The sequence below is a fragment of the Anopheles coluzzii genome, chromosome X, assembly GCF_943734685.1.
Source record: "Anopheles coluzzii chromosome X, AcolN3, whole genome shotgun sequence".
NCBI lineage: Eukaryota > Metazoa > Arthropoda > Insecta > Diptera > Culicidae > Anopheles > Anopheles coluzzii.
Window position 1 is genome coordinate 9,132,248 of NC_064669.1, and position 21,196 is coordinate 9,153,443.

At 49.7% G+C, this 21,196-nt stretch overlaps 1 protein-coding gene across 7 annotated transcripts in view; it reads left to right on the forward strand.

The window, feature by feature from the left end:
- Positions 1 to 9,356: 9,356 nt before the first annotated feature.
- LOC120961004 (eye-specific diacylglycerol kinase) overlaps positions 9,357 to 21,196 on the forward strand; it is a 132,908-nt gene continuing 121,068 nt past the window's right edge. For 3 of the 7 annotated variants that reach the window (XM_049610518.1, XM_049610527.1, XM_049610526.1), the window contains exon 1: positions 10,258 to 10,613. The gene's annotated coding sequence lies outside the window, so the exon portion shown is untranslated. Of the gene's footprint in view, positions 10,120 to 10,256; positions 10,614 to 21,196 lie in introns of those variants that run through there. The other 4 variants (XM_049610520.1, XM_049610524.1, XM_040377309.2 and 1 more) reach the window with 2 other exon arrangements.

Below are 21,196 nucleotides of genomic sequence, written 5' to 3' on the forward strand. Positions count from 1 at the left end.
TAGCTGCACATATTTTGCCATCTTTTAGGAGAAATGTATAATGATTCCAAAACAATCGAATGCATACATTTGGGCGCTGTTGAGCCGATGCTTTGCTTCGGCCTAATTGCAAGCTCTTTGGTTTTCTTTCTAAATAGGTGTAATTGGTAAAAGGTAAATCATAATGATTGAAAAACATCAAATTAGGTGCCTACATTTAGGCGCTTCATATCCGATGCCTTGTCTCGGCCTAATTGCAGGCACGTTTCAATCACTAAATAGGTAAAACAATAGCCAAACATACGACAATATCGAGCAAACGATCGCTTGGGGCAAGTTTTAGGGAGCAAATACAGGGTAAACAAATTAAACCATCCCGTTGCAATGAGTGTCCGCTCACGGCGGGGCGCGGACGGTACAAATTAAGCTAGTTGGAGCTTTGGTTTTCGAAACTTGCTGGAACAGGTAATGATCTGGTTGTTATGTGTTTTCGTCCATTGTTAAAACAAGAAATTCGTCAGCAAACCTTCTCCAAAGATTCTTTGGGAGGGCAAATGGCAGAGCAGAGTAGTGCGGGGAGGCACTGGCGAAACTAATCGAATTACCGGCTGCCTTCGTTTTCTTTCGCTCCCTCTCACTCTCTCTATATGTCACACACACAGGCCGGTACGGACCGAAGACGCTTACACCGATTGATAGTGGAAGCATGTGTTTGTCCTAGCGACCGTTCGTTGCTGTCGGTCCAGACCTGGTTCGGGACAATTTCTTCTCTCTCTCTCTTTCTCTGTCTGTCTGTCTCTCTCTTTTGCCGCGCTCGCGCCGTACCGACGCGACGCGTTTGTCTTTGCGTCCGCGGGCACGATCGAGCACGGGACGGAAACCTCCCGCTGCACGGTCCCGAAGCCTTCTAAGGTCGGTTCCGGGGAACCACTGGTGGCACACTGGGGTAGAACTAGAGAGACACACACACACACACACACACATCGAGCTGACGTGGTAAGTCGTGCTACAGTCGTCCAGTCAATCGGCTCGCAGCCACCAAGCAAATCAGTTCAGCTTTTGGCCAGCTCGGCAGCTTCAAGCCTCGTACTGCTCCAGTGTGTGTCTCCCCATTTTGTGTGCGCTACTAAGCGAGCAGCCAAATTGGCCCACAAACCACCCACCCAAGTCCAAGTGTCATCCAAGTCCAAGCGTTTGGCCCTCGCCTCGCAAAAGTGGCACAGTGCTCTTCGTCAACGACAGTGCGCGTTTGCACAAGTGTGTGTGCGTGTGTGTGTGTGTTTGACGCTGAGTGACAAATGCACTCAGACTACTAAGTGGAACTGTCAGCCGCTTTTGACAACCCAAACTCAAGAGTAAAAACGCAACAGAAACTCGCACCTTCAACCATTCAACTTCAAACAACAAACTTCAAACAAACTTTTTGGTGTGTGAGTTTGAGTGACACGCCGTCTACTAACGTGCTTGATCACCTTTGTTGACCATCCCCCTCCCGCTTGTGCCCCTCCCTCCTGCTACAGACAAAAAAAGCCCAACTAGCAAGATGGCAATGTGTGGGTGTGCGCTGGTGATCGTGCTCGCCACCACGACCGTCATGTGCTGCTACGTGCTGCTGCGCTTCATCGTCCTTTCGACGACGCGCGAGGCGCCCGATCCCTGCCCGCCAACGCTCCCCACCCATCCAGAACCCTATCTGCCCCACGACCTTTCGCCCACCGTCCGTCGGCACGATCGTGGCCGCTGCAACCGTGGCTAGATGCGCCGACGCTAGGCAGTAGCAGGTAGTGGTTGTAGTAGTAGTAGTAGTAGTAGTAATTGTAGTAGTGCCGCCGACTAGTACTGTTGGCTGGGGTTTTGCAAAAGGAAGCGAAGTTTGATACACACCCACACCCACCCCGCATACAGCGTCGTGTGCATCATTTGATATCATTTGGAGCAATTGCAGCAACGAAGCGGAGAGTATAAACGAACAAAGTGTCAACGTACTAAAGCTCAAGACTTGCGAGAAACTAAACCTAACAACTGAGTGTGTGTGAGCGCCAAAGAAAAAAAAAAGAAAAAGAACGATCCACTAATTGCTCGTGTCGTGTTCGTCCACGTGTTTTCGTGTTTGTGTCTGTCTGTGTGTGTGTGTGTCCGCGTCCGCTTCTTGCTGAACTTGCAGCTTGGGATCGCCGGCACTAACACCGCCGCCGGGTGTGCCGTCGCTGCTGTCCCCCTCGCCCTCGCCGATCTCGTTCCGGTCCTGGTCGGTGGCCATCTCGACCGCCTCGTCCGACGAGTTCGAGTACGACAACTACGACGACGACGACGACGACACTAGCGACGCGTCGCTGCCGGGTGCTGCCGCCAATCGATCGAACGTACAGCGGCGCCGCAAACCGGCCGCCCCGCTGCCACTGTCCCCGTTCGACTTCGGGAGCATCGCGGCCCCGTCCCGTACGAAAGGCTCGAAGGTGTCGTCCCAGGCACCGAGGAAGGCGGCCAAGCGGGGCAAGAGCACTGGGCGCGCCCCGACCGACCAGCGGTCCCCGCCGACGGCCAGCTCGCCGGTCGGCAGCAGTGGCAGCGGGGCGCTCGGCTCGACCGTAATTCGATTAGTGCCACCGTCGGTTGACATCTTCCAGACGCTGCTGGATCTGGGGCCGGCACCGCGCAGCCGATCCTCCTCGACCGGCGGCAACGCTAACGGGGGCGGCAGCATCAGCGGCGGAAGCGGGGGCAGCGCCGGCGGTAGCAGCGTCGCGATCGGGGACGGCCTGGCACGGTCCGAGCGGTCGCTCAGCATGCCGACGCCGACGGAGGAGGAGGTGCGCGGTGCGCCCGGTGCTAGCGTCGCGTCCAGCGGGGCCGAAGGGGCCGGCGTAGGAGGCGGTGAGGATAGCGAGGGTCGCCCGATGGCTTCGCTGGCCGTGCCGGAGCTGACCGACGACGATCAGACGAGCGACGAGCTGGAGGACGAGCTGGAGGAGGAGCTGGAGAGCGCGGAGGCAGGGTGAGTTCATTCGTTGTCTGTGGAGCCGGGGCAAACACCCTGGACCTTAGCGAGCTTGGGCATACTTCGGGATGTTGTCTCAGGACGTTGAAGATGTTACCAGATGTCTAGATGTAAACCAGGAATGCTGAAGGTTTCTGCAAGCCCTATCGCAATCAGCTCCTTTGGGAGATATACAATTCCATCAGGCTGTTCTCGACTGTTTCTGAAATTTGAAGTTGTCAGGAAAATTTCCCACTAAAGATTTCTTCCAGGAAGTCCATTAGTGCTTTGAAGGACTCATCAGGAATTTCATTGGGATGTTGTCCTGTTCACTGAGTCCGTCATAGGACATTGAAGAATTCATATTTTTCATATAGTAAGCTCTAAATTAAGCCGGTCTCGTAGTACAGTCGTCAACTCGTACGACTTAACAAACATGCCCGTCATGGGTTCAATCCCCAAATAGACCGCGCCGCCATACGTAGGACTGACTATCCTGCTATGGGAGGGAATCAATTAGTCACTGAAAGCCAAGCCCACAAGTGGGTACAGGCAGGCCTTGACCGACATCGGTTGTTGTGCCAAAGAAGAAGAAGAAGCTCTAAATCTGAAGATTTCATGGAATGGAAATATTTCTTAATCAATACTTTTGAAACGCCAAGAATTACACCTGGATGTTGTCTTGTGCACTCAGTTCGTCTGAGGACATTGAAGATGACATTAAAGACCTAGGACATTGAAGATAATTGAAGATGGTTTCGAAAGTATGACTTAAAGTTTAAACAGGACTCAGAATGTTGAAGATGTTGTATCTACAATCGTTGGTCCAAACTCTTAAGCTTCGTTCTTGGTCAAGACTCAGAATGCTTTAGAGAAATTGGATTTTAAGCTAAGTCTACACCTGAGTACTCTTTCAAGAAAATGAGTTTCATTCAACACAGCTGAACTGCGAGTCTGTTGTCTAAAGAATTTCAATAAGGTAAGGGGTATTGAAGATTTTTCACTAATCCTGAAATTTCCTTCATGTAACAAGCCCCTGCTTTTGATATGAATCTTGTACCAGACATGTTTATATCTCTTACTTTACCTGCCGAGGTCATAATGATACACAATCGAACAGCTTAACGAATTCTAATCGCTCTACAAAGACGTTGACCACTAGCGTGGTGTCCTGCTTAATGCCTAGGCATGTGTAGAGTCAGACTCAGACTACTTCCCGTGGCCTACTTCAACGGTTTAGATTGTTCTTCAGATTTTGTTTTGGTACATATCTGATGCTCCACTCCATTCAGATCAACAATAAACTGAGCAATAAGCCACGATTGAACAATTAGATGAATCCATCTCGACAATATCCACCTATTTCTCCTTGAATGTTAGCTAGACATCAGTGCGCGACGACTCAGTTCGTATTTGTAGCTTTTGCCTAAACTCTTTAGGTGAACTACTAGGCATGCTACTAGGCAAAAAATTCTCCATCAATCTACACTCTGGTAATGCGCATCTACTGGTCCTCCACATCGCGTATCGGGCATCTCTACCTGTGTTCCGCGCAGTCTTTGACGCACCATTGCAGATGACCTCCAAAATTTGATGCTCCTCATCGGTTGTGCGTTCCGGCCGACCGTGCACGTGTGACACGTGTCGATGACACGCTCCAACGCCACACAGCGGGGAGCAGAAACGCGGTCGGCAGCAACTGTAGCTCCAACCGTATTTTGGAAGCCTCAAATGACGCCTGCCAAAATCCAATTTGCCGTTTGCGTGAAGCGACACTCGCGACACTCGCTCAAGGTGCGGAGCGATGCGAAGAAAACGGTGTCCTTCGTTTGTGGCTGCTGCTGCTGGTTCTTGTTCTCCTCTGCTCACCCTTGTTCGCTTCTTGCATTTCGCACCCTGAAGTCTGATCCAATTACTTCCCCCATCCGGCTCTATTGGCGTGGGTGTGTCAGTGTGTGTGTTTCTGTCCGTGCTGGAGCGGCCCTGTAAATGAGTTTGGCCTTTGCCTGCGCGAAAGCGAAGGCGTAGAAGAACCACCACTGCCGGACAGCCGGTCTTTGCAGTCTTTGGTTCGTTGCACTTTGCTCATCACCATTTTAGTGTGTGCTCAAACATCTGTCTTTGGCCTAAATTAAAGTTTGTTTTTTTTTTTTTTGCTTCCCACAACCGCCCACACCGTCATCACGTGTACGGCGTTGGACCGTTGTGAGGCAGTTAGTTGGCTTCGCCAGTTCCCAGTTCCCAGTCCCAGTGTACCCCTACGCAGGCTCTTGTGCTCTTCCTCGTTATAGTCCCGAGAAGCTACCTTGGTGGCCCGAGCGGGTTGCGGGTCGTTCACGTTCTCTGCGAAGTTATCGTATGTCCTCTAATTTTCCACCGCGTTCTGGTACCCATTACTGATGGTTCTCTCTCTCTCTCTCTCTCTCTCTCTCTCTCTCTCTCTCTCTGTTCTATTGCTCTTTTTCTCTTTCTCTTTCTCCCCAACTCTAGATTGCTCAATCTGGCCCGGCTAGGTTGTCGCGTTCAGTTCGCTAGCACCGTGATCGATAACGAGCGGGGCGCTGGTGCGGATGGTTCCGGCCCAGGGCCTTCCGGTCTGGGCAGAATGTGAGTGTCACGGGGATAACGTCACAACCTAGCCCTAGCCCTAGCTCTCTGCCCGCACGCCTCTCATCCAGCAGACTTGCTTGCTTTGTTGCTATTTGCCTTTTTTGTTTTGCTTTTCGTTTCACTCTTTTAATGCAAACTGAAACAATCCTTGGTTTTTGCCCTCCCCCTCCCCCCCCCCATCTCTTGAAACGCCCCAATAATGCAAACGCACCGGAAAAAGCGCTCTCTCGAGCGATTTTCATCGTGCCGGGGCCCAAACACTGCTACGGTTTCTTGCAACGAAAGATTTGAACACTGGTAGAGGAGACGAACAATTTCGGGCAATTTCGGGGCCGAGCCCACACGTCCACGTCCATCTTGCCCGGGCGCACGTACGCATCTGCACGATTGGCTTTGGGCGCTGGCGATGGGCCCGCTGTGGCCGAGTGCATCGCGAATGCGACTGCAACCGGCACACCCACTGCACTGGCACGGTCCAGCGCGGTGTGCCGTTTTGCGCACGAGCGCCGTGTCGCCGGTTCGCCGCCTGTTGTACTGCTCGGTTGCTCGGGTTTTGCGGTCGTGCCTGCGTACCGCGTATCGTCGGCTCGAACGGGCTGCATTCGTGCCAGCCCCCGAGCGTCCGGCAATGCGATCCTACGTTGGCGAGCTTTCGGAATGGTTGTATCATTCACGAAAGCTCTGTTGGTGGTGGAATGTATGAAAGTTGTATTTACAAAAAAAAAAAAATGGTTTCGTTAGTTTTTTTTTTTAATGAATATATTATTTAGATAACTTCAATCTTATATTTGTTTTGGTTTAAATAAATAAAGAGAATCTTTAAAAACGCATTTTCGAAATGGCGCTAGTGTGCAATTGCAACGCTGATTACATACATTTAGGCGTCGCTTAGATGTGCAAGTTTGTACTACTTCACACTGGCAATGCAGACAGCCGTTGTCACTGGTTTCCGCCGTCATAGGGTTAAACATCCACCTTCACTAACGTTTTTTACGCGTTTACTTTGCTCTTAATTTTGCGGTTACAGCATATACTTTTGCATTTTTTGAATTATTTCTCCCAATTTGTGCTTGCCGCGCGACTTGTCTCATTTACCACGTAGAGAAGCCATCGTTGTTTCCCCAGCGTACCCTCTTGCAGTAAATATTAATTTTCTTTCCCTTTCATTTTCTATTCCGTTTCGTTTCAGAAATGAGTGAGTATACATGCGTGCGCGTTGGATGGAGGAAGGAACGGTTTGGTTTGATCACGATTGTGTCGGCGGTTTGGTTGCTTTGTTGTTTGTGGGGCGTTGGGGCGTTGTTTTTCTTTTGTCTCGTTTGGTTTGGAGGTTTTCTACATCAACAGCAAACACAATCAACACACCTAGCTGCAGAGCAAAGTACAACGCACGGAGGTAAGTGTATGGAACATTATTGAAACTTTTGTTTCTTGAATTTTCATAATTTATTTCTATCATTCGTCGTTTTATAAATTCACTTTCAATGTATGCAATTTGCTCGACAAACGATGCTTTCGTACTACAAAAAAATGTTACGTTACTAAATTTATATGTCTCATCGTGTGTAAGTTATGCTATTTGCAGAGTAAAATTAAATGGTTGAACATTGCAAAAGTAAATTTTTGAAAAAAAGTCAAATGTAACTGTTGGCAGTTTTATTTTCCCATTTAAACCAACATCACAAGCAAATTATTTTAAATGCAACCGTTCCTGTGCCAAACCACAGCACAGAGTCATGGAGAAATAATATGTTTTAAACAGAAATTAGACTATCATTAGACAGGGCTTATGGGATTTACAAATTGAAGGAACTTGGAAACGTTTATGATAATTTCGTCCCAACAACAGCTTATTAAGTGCGTGTTAAGATAAATTGAAAACCGTTTTGTTTGTGTGAAATTGTAAGGGTATGGGATACTAAAACCTATCAGACCCGTATGGGACACTTGGAGACAAAATGACACTGCAAAAAAAAAGGGCCATCTCCATGTATTTTTTGCCATTGTTTACTCAAAATGAAAGTACCTTTATTTCGCAGAATTTATTCAAATATTGCAATGGAATAAAGCAAACTTTTACATTCAAAGAATTAATTTAAAAAAAATCAATAGAGATTGCTAAGTATTCTAACATGGAAATAAAAGCATAATTCGACATTAGTTATCTTAAAGCGTGTGCACTGGTAGCGTAAAGCGCCCAAAGGTATGCACGGTGTGTGCGGATTAAAAAGCTCCTTTGACAGTAAGGCTTCATCCATCAATTACGTAACGCTGCAAAAATTGCAAATTTTCGATCTCCTACCTAGTGTGAGAAACTGAAATGTTGGAATACCCCTCCCCCTCTCCGTCGCGAAAAAACCCTAAAATGAGGTTACATTAGAACAGGTTATGTTACTTGCTGCTTTACAGTGGAATCTGGTGCTGCTTGTTTCGAATCGCATGTGCTCTCTGTGGACCGCACCCACAATCCTACTCGGGTTAGTCCGATTCCGACTCCGGCAAAATCGGAACCACTTGTTCCGCCCGGAGTCTAAGAATCGTGCTTAGGGACAACAGCAACAGACCGACCCCGGCCAACTCCAGCCGATTCCAGACGACTCCGACTCCGGACAACTTCAACTCCGCCTCCGGATGACTTCGACTCTGGACGGCGCCGAACGATTGCAGACGGTTCCGGATAATGCTGGTCGGACCTACCTCCCGGAGTCGGCGCCGGCATTTTTGGAGTGGGATAGGATTTTTCATAACTTTACCTATCAGTGGGGCCCTTCACGATTCTAGTCAGCTTTTTTTGTGTGGAGTTTGACAGTTGGAGGCTGAAATCATGTAAACACTCCATACAAAACCACACATAAACCTGGCCTGCAATTTTCAGTCTAGATTATTCTAGCCTCAAAGCTAGAATTAGATTCGAGTACCTGCTCGAAAAATGGCAAAACAAGGTGGTGTTTACATTTATCCCAAGGTGCATTAAAGAGATCTGGTGATGGAATCTACAATCAAAGTGTAGGTAGTCCTGGTGGTCTCATAGCATGTTTTTTTTACAAACAATTTTTCACATCACTTTTTGACAGAACGAGTGAAAGCTTTTGCTCGAACAAGCTGTCTGGAGACTCGACGAACACACAAAACACTCTTAAAATCTTCATTCAAAAGCAGAAACGATAAAAATCAGTCTTCTAAATGCATACACCTTGGGATAAGCCCATCTGTATATTATACCCATTTAGATAGCTGCTCGAAATCTGCTATACGATGCAAACAGCTGAGAGGGTGAAATTTCAACCTACGAACTTAAAACGGAAAAGACTCGACTATTGGTAACGTCTGACGACACTTCCCACTCTATCATCGTAACGTAATCCACGGATGAAGCTTGATTCGATTACAACCAATACAACACTAATGTTGCATGCATTTAGGCGCGCTAAGCTCTCCGTGAGATTTTGAGAAGAGATTTTCTTTCTTTTGTCAAAGCGCTTTTTTTTTCGTTATTGTTTCCCAAAAGCGTTCGAAAGTTTGCAAAAGCTCGGCTATCAATTGCATGTTCAGTAAAAAATGTGCATTCCTCCCCCTCCCCCCCCATATTTCAGCCCCCTCCGATATACTTGAAATTTTGTACGCTCTTGACATTTTGGGATGCTGAGGTGGAATGGGTAGACATTCCGTAGCGATACCAACGATACCAAAGCAAATCGAGTGCGAGACATAGCTACAGAGAGAGAGAAAGAAGGAGTGAGAGATAAAGAGAGAAAGAAAAAAAGAAAGAAAGAGACATAACATCAGGCAGTCGCTGAGGAGCGCGACACGACCATCTCGACCAAATAAATCAGTCCAGCGCACGACGGCGTGTGCTCGGAAACCGGACCAAACATGAATGAAACTACGCGCACTCCGCAACACGGCCAGCAGGGTGGGAGGTTACTGTTTCAAGGAGGCGCCCAGTAGTGCACCTGTACGTAGTCCGGGCCAGCACGAGCAGCGGCTCAGCTGATGGGCCGGCACGGTCCGACGCTTTCGGGGCCACTAATTCGTCGGGGCGTCGCGAGCCGTGGGTTCGGCTGCCGGTGCGTTGCCGAACCGGTACCGAAAACCGGTTCGCGAGAGACTGCTCTTCCACGGGTTAAAGGGAGGGAAGCGGGATGAGGGAATGAAGGGGGAAGCTATCGAGATGCGAGTGCGCGGGAGAGCCCGAACCGTGGGCACATCGTGCTCTGCTGCCTCTTTGCCGGGGCTGTTGCTGCCCCGTTCCCTTTGTGGCGGATGGGCTGGCTGCTTCTTCCTCTTTCCTTGCTTTTTCGGGTCGGTTCGCGTCGGCCAACGGGGTACGGTGCCGTAGCGCACCCAACACTTCCGGCAATTTAGTGTACCGTACGTACCAGGCGCACCCACATGTACCACCCGCTAGTGGCAGTGCTCGTGTTGTTATTGTTTTTTTAAGTTACTGCTGTCGTTGCTGTCGTTGCCGATCCCCCGTTCCCCCCACCCCCTTCGGTTACGTCGACACGCCGTCCGGCGACGGCCGCGACGACAATAATTGTCAGTAACTGCAGGTGCGTTCGTTTTTTTTTGGGTTTTTTTTGTTTTTAATTTGTTATTGTTCGTTTATCACTGTTTTTGTACACACGCACACATTCAGAGAGAGAAAAAGAGAGGGAAAAAGCGAGAGAGAGAGAGAGCACACACACACGAGAGAGAGAGAGGCGGTAATGGAAGAGTCAGCAACAGAAGAGAGCATTGTAGTGCCACACGTTCAGCAGCTGTAGCAGCAGCAGCAGCAGCAACAAAAACAGAGAACGCAGAATACAAAAAGGCCTTGGAGAGCGGCGAGGCCAGTAGTTTAGGTCGGCTCAGCGCAAACCAGAACCGTACGGCAAGGCATCGGCAGGCGTTTTTGGACGGACAGCGCCAGATCTGGCAGGCAGAGCAGCGTGCTGCTTCAGAGAGGGGGTCCACTGCTAGCGATCCTGCTAGAGACACCTGTGGTTTAGAGCAATGGATGGTGCAGGCGAATCGGTCTAGGACCGACCACGGACGATTGGTTCAGGTATATTGCTTCAGGTAGAAGTTCTTGTTTGCTTGCGTGTGGTGAAGTGTACCAGTGAAGGCAAGTGTGTGTGTGTGTGTGTGTACAGGGAGGACTCGTGTGTGGTTGTAGTTTGCAGCACACAGGACAGGATTGCTGGTCGCTTTTCGTTGTTGCCGAATGCATCCCGAGCCTCTCAGAACTCTCAGGATAGCCCAATCCAACGCAGAGGAGTCGTGGAGTCCGAGACGGATCTTGGAGTGGTGTGGAAGATAAAGGATAGGAAGATAGAGGATAGCCTCTTCGGCACTCCTCGCTAGGTGTCTAGGAGCCGCAACTTGGCGAATCGTGCGTGTCTTTATCTCTATATGTGTGTGTGTGTGTATCTGTATCTGTGGCTGTGTTTGTGTGTGTACTTCTTTTCCAAAAAAAAAAAACCAATCCTCACATGTTACCTCCGGTCACGCAGAGCTGCCTCGCGCCTGCTACTGACCCTCTCTGAGGTAATGCCACCTGTCTATCTATCAACTGCCAAAGGCTCTTCTATCACAAACCCGTTCCACCAAGAGAAAGAGGGAGTGAGAGAGAGAGAGAGAGAGAGAGAGAGAGAGAGAAGGTAAAGGACACGGAACGGACGCGGTGCACGAAAGGACCATTCTCCCTGTCTACGATCAAAAACATGCCCGCCGGTCGTTCGGTCGGTCGGCCTGGTCTGCAACAGCAAGCGTGTATACTCCCAGGTGATGACTTCCAACCCCCTTTTCCTCCAGCTTCACCCCCTCCTCTCCTATTCCACTCCACGCTTACGATTCCAGCGCCTCCCCACTCGACGATTCCACGCTCTACGTCAGCGGGAGGAAGGTTTTTTGTTGTCGTTTTTTCCCCCCCCACAGTCCTTCGCTTCCCGGCCAGCCGCCCGGAGCGACGGCCCCGCGGGCAATTTGCTGCCAGCGATTTAAATATTAAAACCCTCTTCCCGTCATGCCCACACTGCCATGCTTCCGGCCTCCACGTGTGTGTGCCGGTGTGTAATCGAGTTACAAAGTTCTGCTCTCCGAGTCCGGGACCGATCAATTCACATTTTGCCGAGCTGCGGTTGCAGTTGGTGGAGGCGAAACAGGGAGGGAGTTTGCGTAATTATCCATCCAGGTCTCGCAGCCTGCCTCAGCACTCCCCTCCTCCCCCTCCCCCACCATGCCACTCGCAGCATGAGAATCAAAGTGCGGTGCGGAAGATGTCAACCTCCTCCTCATTGAGGTCCGCATTGATTTTTCGCGCATTGAGCGCAGCGCCGGTACAGAAACGAACGGGCGGATGGGCGGCATCTTAAGGGCGGGGGTGGGGGGCATCGGCATCGGTATGTTGTCAAAAACAGGCAAACAAAACACGAAACGAAACATACCTTCCCCATTGCGGTAACCACCGACACACATATAGACGGGCGCGCGCGCGCGCGCATCCAAATCGGTGTGCGTTGCTGTGGGACCGCGTGGTTGAATGGGTCTTATAAATAGAATCCGCTTCCTCTAGGCGCGATTCAGCCGCGATCGGTTCAGAATACATCCTCCACCTCGCACCGGCCCCCAGGATTGCTGTGCAGAGAGAGATAGAGAGAGAGGGAAGAGAGAGAATGAAAGAGGCATCCCGGCGTCAGGCATTGTTGGTACGGATGTCTCTACTCTTGACTTTCCCCAATTTTTGCGTTTCCCACCATCCGTGGCCGCGTGCCGCGTCCACATCCTCCCCCTGGGGGGGGGGGGTGCATCTGTGTTTACGTGCGCCCTGTGGTGGTCTTTAACGGTGGCGTGTGTGTGTGTGTGTGCCAGCCGACTCCCAAGCTCGCCCCCAAGTAGCTCTCTGCGCTAATTCGTCTCTCGGCAATACATTATGCATGGTACAATCGAGCGAATCAATCGAATGTAACCTTCCGTCCGCACCCGACGCTGCCGGGCTGGGGCTAGGCTTCCACCTCCCATCCCGAACCAACCAGGGGCCGTTATGCTGTAAACGGCGATCCGCACACACACAAGGGATATACTTAATTATAGAGCAGCGAGCACTTCCCTTTTTGCATCGATTCTCGCTTAGATATTCACGCGGGTTTCGCTTACCGGGAAGGACCCTGGGATTGGGCCGGGATTGGGCCGGGTTAGGTCCTCTTTTTTGTAGGCGCCCGCGCGCGCGCCCGTGTGTGTGTGTAAACTTTCGGGAGAAGTTTGCAACTCCACCACGCACAAGCTAGGCTCTAGATTCTGAGAATCCTTGGTGTGTTTTTTTGGTGCTATTTTATCCGAGCTTTATTCCTCAAACGAGCTATTTTTTAGGAAACCGTGTGGAAGGGGCGACGAAGCGGAGCTGAGGATTTGTGACTCTGGGCGTAATGCTTAGTGAAGTTTTATTCCTAGAGAGAGAGAGAAAGAGTTCCACCGGAATTGGAGATAAAGAAGTACGCTTCGACGGGTTTTGCTGGCAAATGTGTAGGAGTTCCTCGCTTCGCTTGTCTTGATCTTTTGCTGTTGGAGTTTATCCGGGATATACCACCGTATCTGGGCGCTGGAGCTAGAAGCGCGCTTGATTGTGCGGTGCTAGTTACACACGAGTTATGCATATGCTCGCAGCGCAAGATATCGCTAGCAGTTTTGCTGTAAAGGATCAAAACTACACACTATTGGAACTGGAAGATATGCTCCTCGAACGGAGCGATGAAGTTATCAGGAAGTTTCAGTTTTAAGCATCTTCATATCTGTGTCATCCTATTTAACAGTTGGAGTTTTCAATCTACCTCAATCGGATGTTCACTTTTGGATGTTTAAACGGTATAATACTAAAGACGTTAGAGGAGCTTAGGTTCAGAACTCAAGTTGAAATATCATCATATTTAATCGTAAGAATTTTTGGTACGCATTACCGGGGTATCCAGAACTTTTAAGATATAAGGATCACAGTACATGTGTCCTAGTATTTCACTATGTTGGAGTTTCCAAACTGTGTTTGTTAATGTCTTGATATCAACGTTTCAGAACAATTACTAACTGGATTGAAGAAACTGAGGCTCTATGTGAAACAATTTCACTGTTGGAGTTGAAGCTATTCGTTCCAATGGTAATACTTCCGGAAATCCTGAACTTGGTACGGTTGATATTAATTGCAATCCAAATTCTGGAACAAGCAATCTACCAGGAGCTGGAATGAAATTCGGTTTCTCACCGTGACATTTGAACCATTTGGACGGTAATGTTTGTCGACGAATGGCGGCATCTCGGGGCAACTGGCGTTTTGGCCGTCTGAGGTAGCAAAATTCGTGACCGGTACGCCCATGGTCCATTGTTGCCTGCCGTTCTGCGTCCTCTTGATTGCCGGCAAAAAAAAAAAACATGCCAACCAGCGCCAACCAGTGGCAGCTTCGGGAAGCGGCTCGGAGTTGCCGCCCGCTACTTTAAGGCTTAAAGAAATTGTTTTGCGCGCAAAGTACTAGCGCCAGGTCGGGTGACTTACTATTACACGCCGGAGCTGCGTGTCGAGCGGAACCGAGGGATTTTGGGAGTTGTGGGAGTTGATGAATATTTATATCCTTCCCTGCCTACCCGGTCTTGCCCTCTTGCTGAAAAAGATAGATATGCCTCAAATATGTGGAGGTGGGGGGGGGGGGGGGGGGGAACAAGTAATAATTGCTTTCCAGGCGGGGTGTTTTTTTGTTACTTCTTCTTCTGTTCCACCCACCACTGCGGGGCCGAACACAAACTGTACCTCGCGAGCGAAGGGCAAGCGATTAAAGAGCTTCATTTGGGCTTACGCACGCTGCCGAGGGTTTGTTTAAGGTTAAGGAGTTTTGTTTTGTTCGGTGCCACACGGTACAGTTAATAGCTTTTCGCCTTTGTTTGTGCTCTACGCTCGCGCGGGCTTGATTCCGCCAAAAACACGGTCCACCCCAAAAGCAACCGACAGGCCCCGGAAGCAGGTGCGCGGTTTTGCTATCTTTTTTTTTTCTCTCTCTCATTTTCCACGCCACGCTAATTCGAGGACATCATCCTCAACCTTTCAATCAACCTAGGCGGGTAGGCTGACGGGCCGCAAGTCACACACACACACACACACATGGTGGCACCTTTTGCACACGCGTGCAGAATGAAAAATTAATGTCTCTGAAATGGTGAAGCGCCCCTGTCGGCAGCCCGTCATCCGCTGGTATGAGGTGTATTGCACGCGCAGCAAAAGCAAATAATCGCTCTTTGTGAGACATTCGGGGGAGGGGATTGGGGACCGAAAAAACAACACACACACACACACACATCTAGAAAGGTTAGAAACGGACAACCGTTTGTTGCCGGCTTGTTTATTCACACTTAGGCCCGGCAGCACGCGGCAGCGAGCGTTGTATGAATGGTGCGCCATTGTTTTGCGCCATTGTAGGCCCTAGACCGAGGGTGAAAGCTTTTGTTTCGCGGTGGAATATAGCTGCTTCTATCAAACAAACGGGGCGAAAAAAGTAAGACCAAGAGGCAAGAGCGCGGTGTGTGTGTGTGTGTGTGTGTGTGTGTTCATGCGGGGAGCCGGTGTGCACACACAAAAGGAAAAAAGGCACAAGTTTGCATATCCCCAACCGCGTGTAACGGGGCCGAGGATCCTTGAAGCCTCAGTGCGGTGCTTCTTCGTTGCTATCTGCATGAGGGGGGGGGGGGGTCGGTAAAGGAGAGTTGAGGGTACACCTGAAGTGGCAACATTTTGGCGCATTTCTGTGGAAGCTATGAGGGGTTGTTGAATCAGTGCCAGCGTGAGTTTATCTTCTCCCGGTGTGGGTCAGATTTTGGAAGCTGGGAACAAGTTTACAAGTTTAATAACAATAATGAACCCGCAATATACTGCCTGGGATGTTGGGGGACCGTTTTTTTGGAGAAGTTGAAACTGTTTCGCACTGCTGGGGTGCGACCGGGCCAGCTCTGCGGGCGAAGATGTCGAGGTATTGAAGGGCCGACCAATATGCTCCTACAAAACTGCGGAACTTGCCGACTAAGTCACAGCTACGTCTACTGTCTACTTGTCGGGAAGATCCGACAGAGATATTCCGTGGCTTCCGTTGTCACCTGTGCGAGCACCATTCACGCTGGTTTATAATTATGTGCTCAGAAAATGATGGATCAAAATAAACAGAACGTACCACGTCTGCATTTGACGGACCGCATCGCATCGCCCTAATGGTGCCAGGTTCTCGGCCACGAAAGATCCGGGCGCACGCGTAACACGTAAACAAACGCTGCAAAACTGCCGGCCCAACGTACCAGCACGACGTACTTGCGGCCTCGTCCGACTGGGAGCTGCCGGACGGGTTCGCGTGTCCCAATGAGTGCGGTGCGGGGCGATGGTTTCGGGCATGGATGCGAACGTGCGCTTCAAATCCCTGTATCGCCGACGCGGGTGCACGCTAAATCAATAAGGTAAACAAAACCGACGGCACCCTTCAGATCGTCCCACTCTCTCTCTCTCACTCTGCTGCCCACTTCGGCAACCTGGGCGAAACCAACCAGCTAGGTACGGGGAGAAAGGTTGATATACTCTCCACATCATTTCCTTCCGGTCCCCATTGTTAGGAGGACCGATGGGCACGTGCGGGGAGGGACGCTGGACCGTCTTTGACCTTCTTTTGCTTTCAGCTTTTTTTTGTTTTCTTCGTGTAAGCGAGTGAGCGAGAAGCAGTTGTTGCCCCGGGAGGGCCGTTGTCAGCTTTCGGCAACAAACACTGACGCACGAGCGCATCCTACAGACTCAATCATGGAAAGTTGCTTCCGAAATATCTCCAAAATCCGTCCTTTGTGAGTTACGTCGTCGAGCAGTTTTGGGGATGGGTGCATAGTAGAACCCTCCTAACGGGGTAGTAAAAAGATATACGAGCTCCCACCCTACATCCTTCATCCCGGAGCTCTTCTTCTTCTTATTATTATTCTTATTCTTCTTCTTATTCTTCTTCTTATTCTTCTTCTTCTTCTCCGTCTAATTTTGTAAGGGAAGTAGTAGGGCCCATACACACATGTTTTCCTGTGCATGTTGACCTTACTTTAGCATTCATGTTTATGATGAGCATACATAGTTGATGGGCGCATAAAACCGTCCCACCACCACCAACAAGGTGGATGGTGAGTAGATGAGCTGCATGTATGTGTGTGTGTGTGTGTGTGTTGGAGATGTGGAAGATGTCTCTAATCGTATGCAAGAAGCGAACGGTTCACCCTCTGTTCCGCTCCCGGTTTCGTCCAATGGGTTGGTTTGTGTTTGTTACCGATCGCCCTGACGCTTGCCCAAAACCCCAAAGCATTGCCCCAGCGGCATTCCGGCTTGGTGCCGGTGTAGAGCGGGATAGTGTTATATTCGTCTTTGTTCGCTCGAAAACAAAAACCAAAACAATACTCGAACCCAAGATGAAATGGAGGAAGAGCATTACCCTGTTCGAAGCTCGTGCGTCGGATGCCTTCGTAGGCACACATTGCAGAGCGGTCTACTGGGGTCGCCAGGAACTTATATTCCTGTTTGACAGATGACCGGTAGGCTGTCACTTATTCAAATGCAAACTAGCTACATTGTGAGTTGAAAGCGTGCCCGAAGCAATACACTCCGGTGAGCGAACGAGTATGTCCATCTTACGATAGCCATCCTTGCCGGGAGCTACTTAAAAGCTCCTGTAAAACCGTTTAAAAACCGAACGAACAAGTTCCGGGTCGTAGCACTCGGGTTTATTATAAAGATATTGTTTTTTTACTGATACTGTGGTAGTTTACTACATCCTTCCCACATCCATTTGCTCTTTGCCCAAAAGCCATCGTCTGGGGACAATAAATTGGGTTTCCTACTCGGTCCTCACCTTCTCTTTTGTACTTCCAAATTGAGCCAAAACCTTTTTGTCCTCAAAAGATACTCTTGGGCTTTTGGACATACGTGTGTGTGTGTGTGTGTGTGTGTGTCGTTTATCTCTATTTATATTCCAATCCCTCATGGTTAGTGCATGTGTTATTGTTTTGTTTCGTGTATGTGTGTCAGTGTTTTTTTGGAGATGAAGAATACATCCTCGAGGCTCCAACTTCCATTTCCGATGTGGTGCCGCGATATGAAGTCCACCCTTCTCTGGCATAGTAACCTGCGAGCGTCTTCTACCGGGGCAACACAGTAATCTCCCGGTGAACCTCCTCCCCCGCCCCCAACTCTCTCACTCTCCCTACCCCATACCATAGCCTGAACGGTTTCTTCTTGTAATGATCCTTCGCGCTGTCAAGGGGTCGTCCCCGAGTCGCCCGAATCGATTACGTGCGTCGCCATTGTTCTTCCCGGCAAGGGACGCAGAACAACGCCGAACAGCCAGCCAGTCCCAGCGGTGCCGCACCGAGCTTCTCGCCATTTTTTGCGCCCTCGAGCGAAACACAATTGAGTTTAAGCCCGGGCCGCTCCCTCGGGAGGGGGGGGGGGGGGGACGAGTGCTGCGATGGAGGTCGTGTGCGATGGCAAATCAAAAACCCCGCCACGCGCCGTGTCGTGTTGCCGCAACCGGGCAGACGAAACGCGAACCCCGGAAGAGTTCTAGCACGGCACGGCTACTAGAAGCGAGGCACCGAGCTTCCCCTGTTTTCTTCGGTACCATTGGGTTGGGTGTTCGAAATTAGTTCCCTCCCTCCCCCGGCACTCACACTGCGCCCCGTTTGCCACTCTTGAGGTCGGTGCTGGCAGCAGGGAAAAAGGTGAATTTAGAAAGGCTTTTAAGATTTTCGGCTGTAATCTTTTGGGGACACTCAAACGTGTCCTGTGCCTGTCGCTCTCTCTCTCTAAATTTGTGTGTGTCTGTGTGTTTGTGTGTGGAGGCATTGCTGTTTGCAGTCCGGTCGGGAAAAGAGCACGTACCATCGTGTCAAACCCATCGGTGACGTACGCGTTTGTCATCATGAATCCGGTTCGAAGGACCAAACACCGATTAGTATGGTAAAAGCAGTCGGCAGCTGGTTCGTTTTTGGCGTAAAGGTTTGTGTAGAGCATAGAATTACACACACACACGTACATACACATATACTCAGCTTTCCTCGCTGAGTAATGTCATTTTGCAGCGCTTAATTGTTGTACACCGACACACATCTAGAAGGGGCAGCACGGTAGCGTCATACAGATCAAAGCGAGTCCGTGCCTCGAGCGCCACGTCTACGTGTGTGTGTGTCTCTGTGTGTGTGTCACTGCGCTTTCAACATGGCAAAGTGTACGTTGGTCGTTCGCCAAACTACTGCTAGTGAGTAGCAGGTACAGCTGCCTGCGTACGGTGTACAATCCTCGACCCGCCCACCGTAAAGATGGCGGTGCGCTATTCCAACACGCTTCTCCTTCTACCGGGACGCGGGTTTTGCGGTGTGGCAAAGTTTAAGGCACGATCATGATGTTGAGGGATGTTTTAACTCTGATGTTACAGTAAGCTTTTTCGGTAGTTTGTGCGGAATTTGCAAACCAACGACGGCAACTACCTGGGACCTTTCACGGGTGCACTTGTGATGCAGCGGTGATGGAAGGGAATCCGCCACTCGCTGACATGGTGAGCCATGGGCTTACGCGCACCTAGAAAGGCATCCGGCTGCGAAACGAAGGATTGGGCATGGTGAAGCATTCGTTTCCCAAATACCGATTAGCGTATCTCTCTGTGTACGATCTGCACAGGCCAAGTGTCTTTTCCGATACCGTGCCGTGTTCTGGCTATGTGTGTGTGTGTGTGTGTGTGTTCGAAACCCTTCGCCGCTCTCACCACATAGACAGAAAGTGATTACACATTTGCTCCCAGGTCGGCTTTTATTGTATTACTGCTTCCCTGCCGGTCGGTTACGAGGAATGCAAGAAATAGATAATAACAACTGACTCAATCGTCATCGCAAAGCTCTACCCCGCAAACGGGGTGGAAGTGTTGAGCGTTCTAACTACAGGGGTGGACATTCTCATAAGTGAAGAAGTAACACATTTAAGGTGCTTTTGAAACTTCTTCAACTATGTGTAAAATTTTGACGGGTCACTGAAATTCTGATGCTTTTTGGAACATTGTTCATTCCCAACTAAAACATTAGCTTTATTCCCAATATTAACGTACGTTTATATTACCCGAGTTCGTTTCTTTGATGTTCATTTTACTTACTTACTTATCCGGCGCTACAACCGCTTTGCGGTCTTGGCCTGCCTCAGGAGTGTCCGAAACCGCTCACGGTCTCGCGCCTTCGTCTGCCAGTCCGTTATCCCGGCCTTAATGGCGGACGCCTCCACGCCATCTTGCCACCTCAATTTGGGCCTACCACGCCTCCTCTGTCCTTGTGGACGGCCTAAAAAGACTTTACGGGCTGGGTCGTCCGTTTCCATGCGTATAACATGGCCAGCCCACCGGAGCCTGGCGAGCTTTATACGCTGTACGACAGTGAGGTCGCCGTACATCTCGTATAGCTCGTCATTATAGCGGCTCCTCCATTGTCCATTGATGTTCATTTTATTGATATTAAATTGTTTGGAGCTTTATTGTTATTGATTTTGTACAAAGTTGGATAGCCTGTCTCTATTTTGGAAGGCATAGGGATAAATTATTGGCAAATCAATTAAAACTATATTTGTAAATGAAGGCATGAACAAACGCCTCAACTCCATACAGCAAACGATTCAACAAGAAAGACCGATCAGTGTGAGATAAGAATCAGTGTTTCAGTTAGACGTCAAATGTTTACTTACACTTGAACAACGGTCAAAAGCAGTTTAACATTGTTTATTTGGCCCCGAAAATGGTGCAACAGTTGTGAGATGCATTCTCAGAAGGGAGTATGTTGTGAGTTTACATGCTCGCACTAAACACTTTGCAATGCGTTCAAACTTAGGGCAGACTTCAGGGCATCCTTCAAGATCCCAATCAATTGGCCTACTTGGCAATGTGGCAACTTGTTAGTTCGTAATATAACTTTGAATCTTCAGCTAAACGTTGACTTACGTCCCTTTCAAGACGTTGCAAAAAAGTTCCGCTCTGGCTCTTTTTCAAGCCAAAACAATCGTCCCCGACAATTAAGCTTCATATTAACATTCTGGTGCATTGGTGGTGGGTTTTTTTGTGATAAGGTATTTGTGCGGAACTGGAGTAGCACCGGTGCGCACCTACAGCAGTGTGCCCCACTGTCCGCACAAGCCCAACGCCACGGTAGCACAGCTCTGCTAACCGGTGTCGATTAAATCTGAGAAATGCTTCACAGCAGCAGAAGCGTTGCGTCCGTTATGAAAGGATTCCTTTTCCAATAGGAAGCTCCCTGCACACACACACACACACACACACACGCATTGTCTGTTGGTGCCGCTCCCCTAATTCACTGGGCTTTTTTTTTTTTGGTGGCAGCTGTCGGGCCCTTCCATTGCCTTAACCGTTGTTTTTGCCGCACCTTTTTTGGCAAATCCACCACCCACTTTCTCTACATGTGGGCGATCGGGCGTGTGTGTGTGTGGCAGTGTTTTCTATTTGAAGCCTTCAACACAGACACCAGGCCTGTGCGAACAACCACACAAGAGCGGCACGGGGATTAAGGACGAAATTGGTTCTCGCTCTGCTCGGTTGGAGGTTTTGGCTGTTGTTGTTT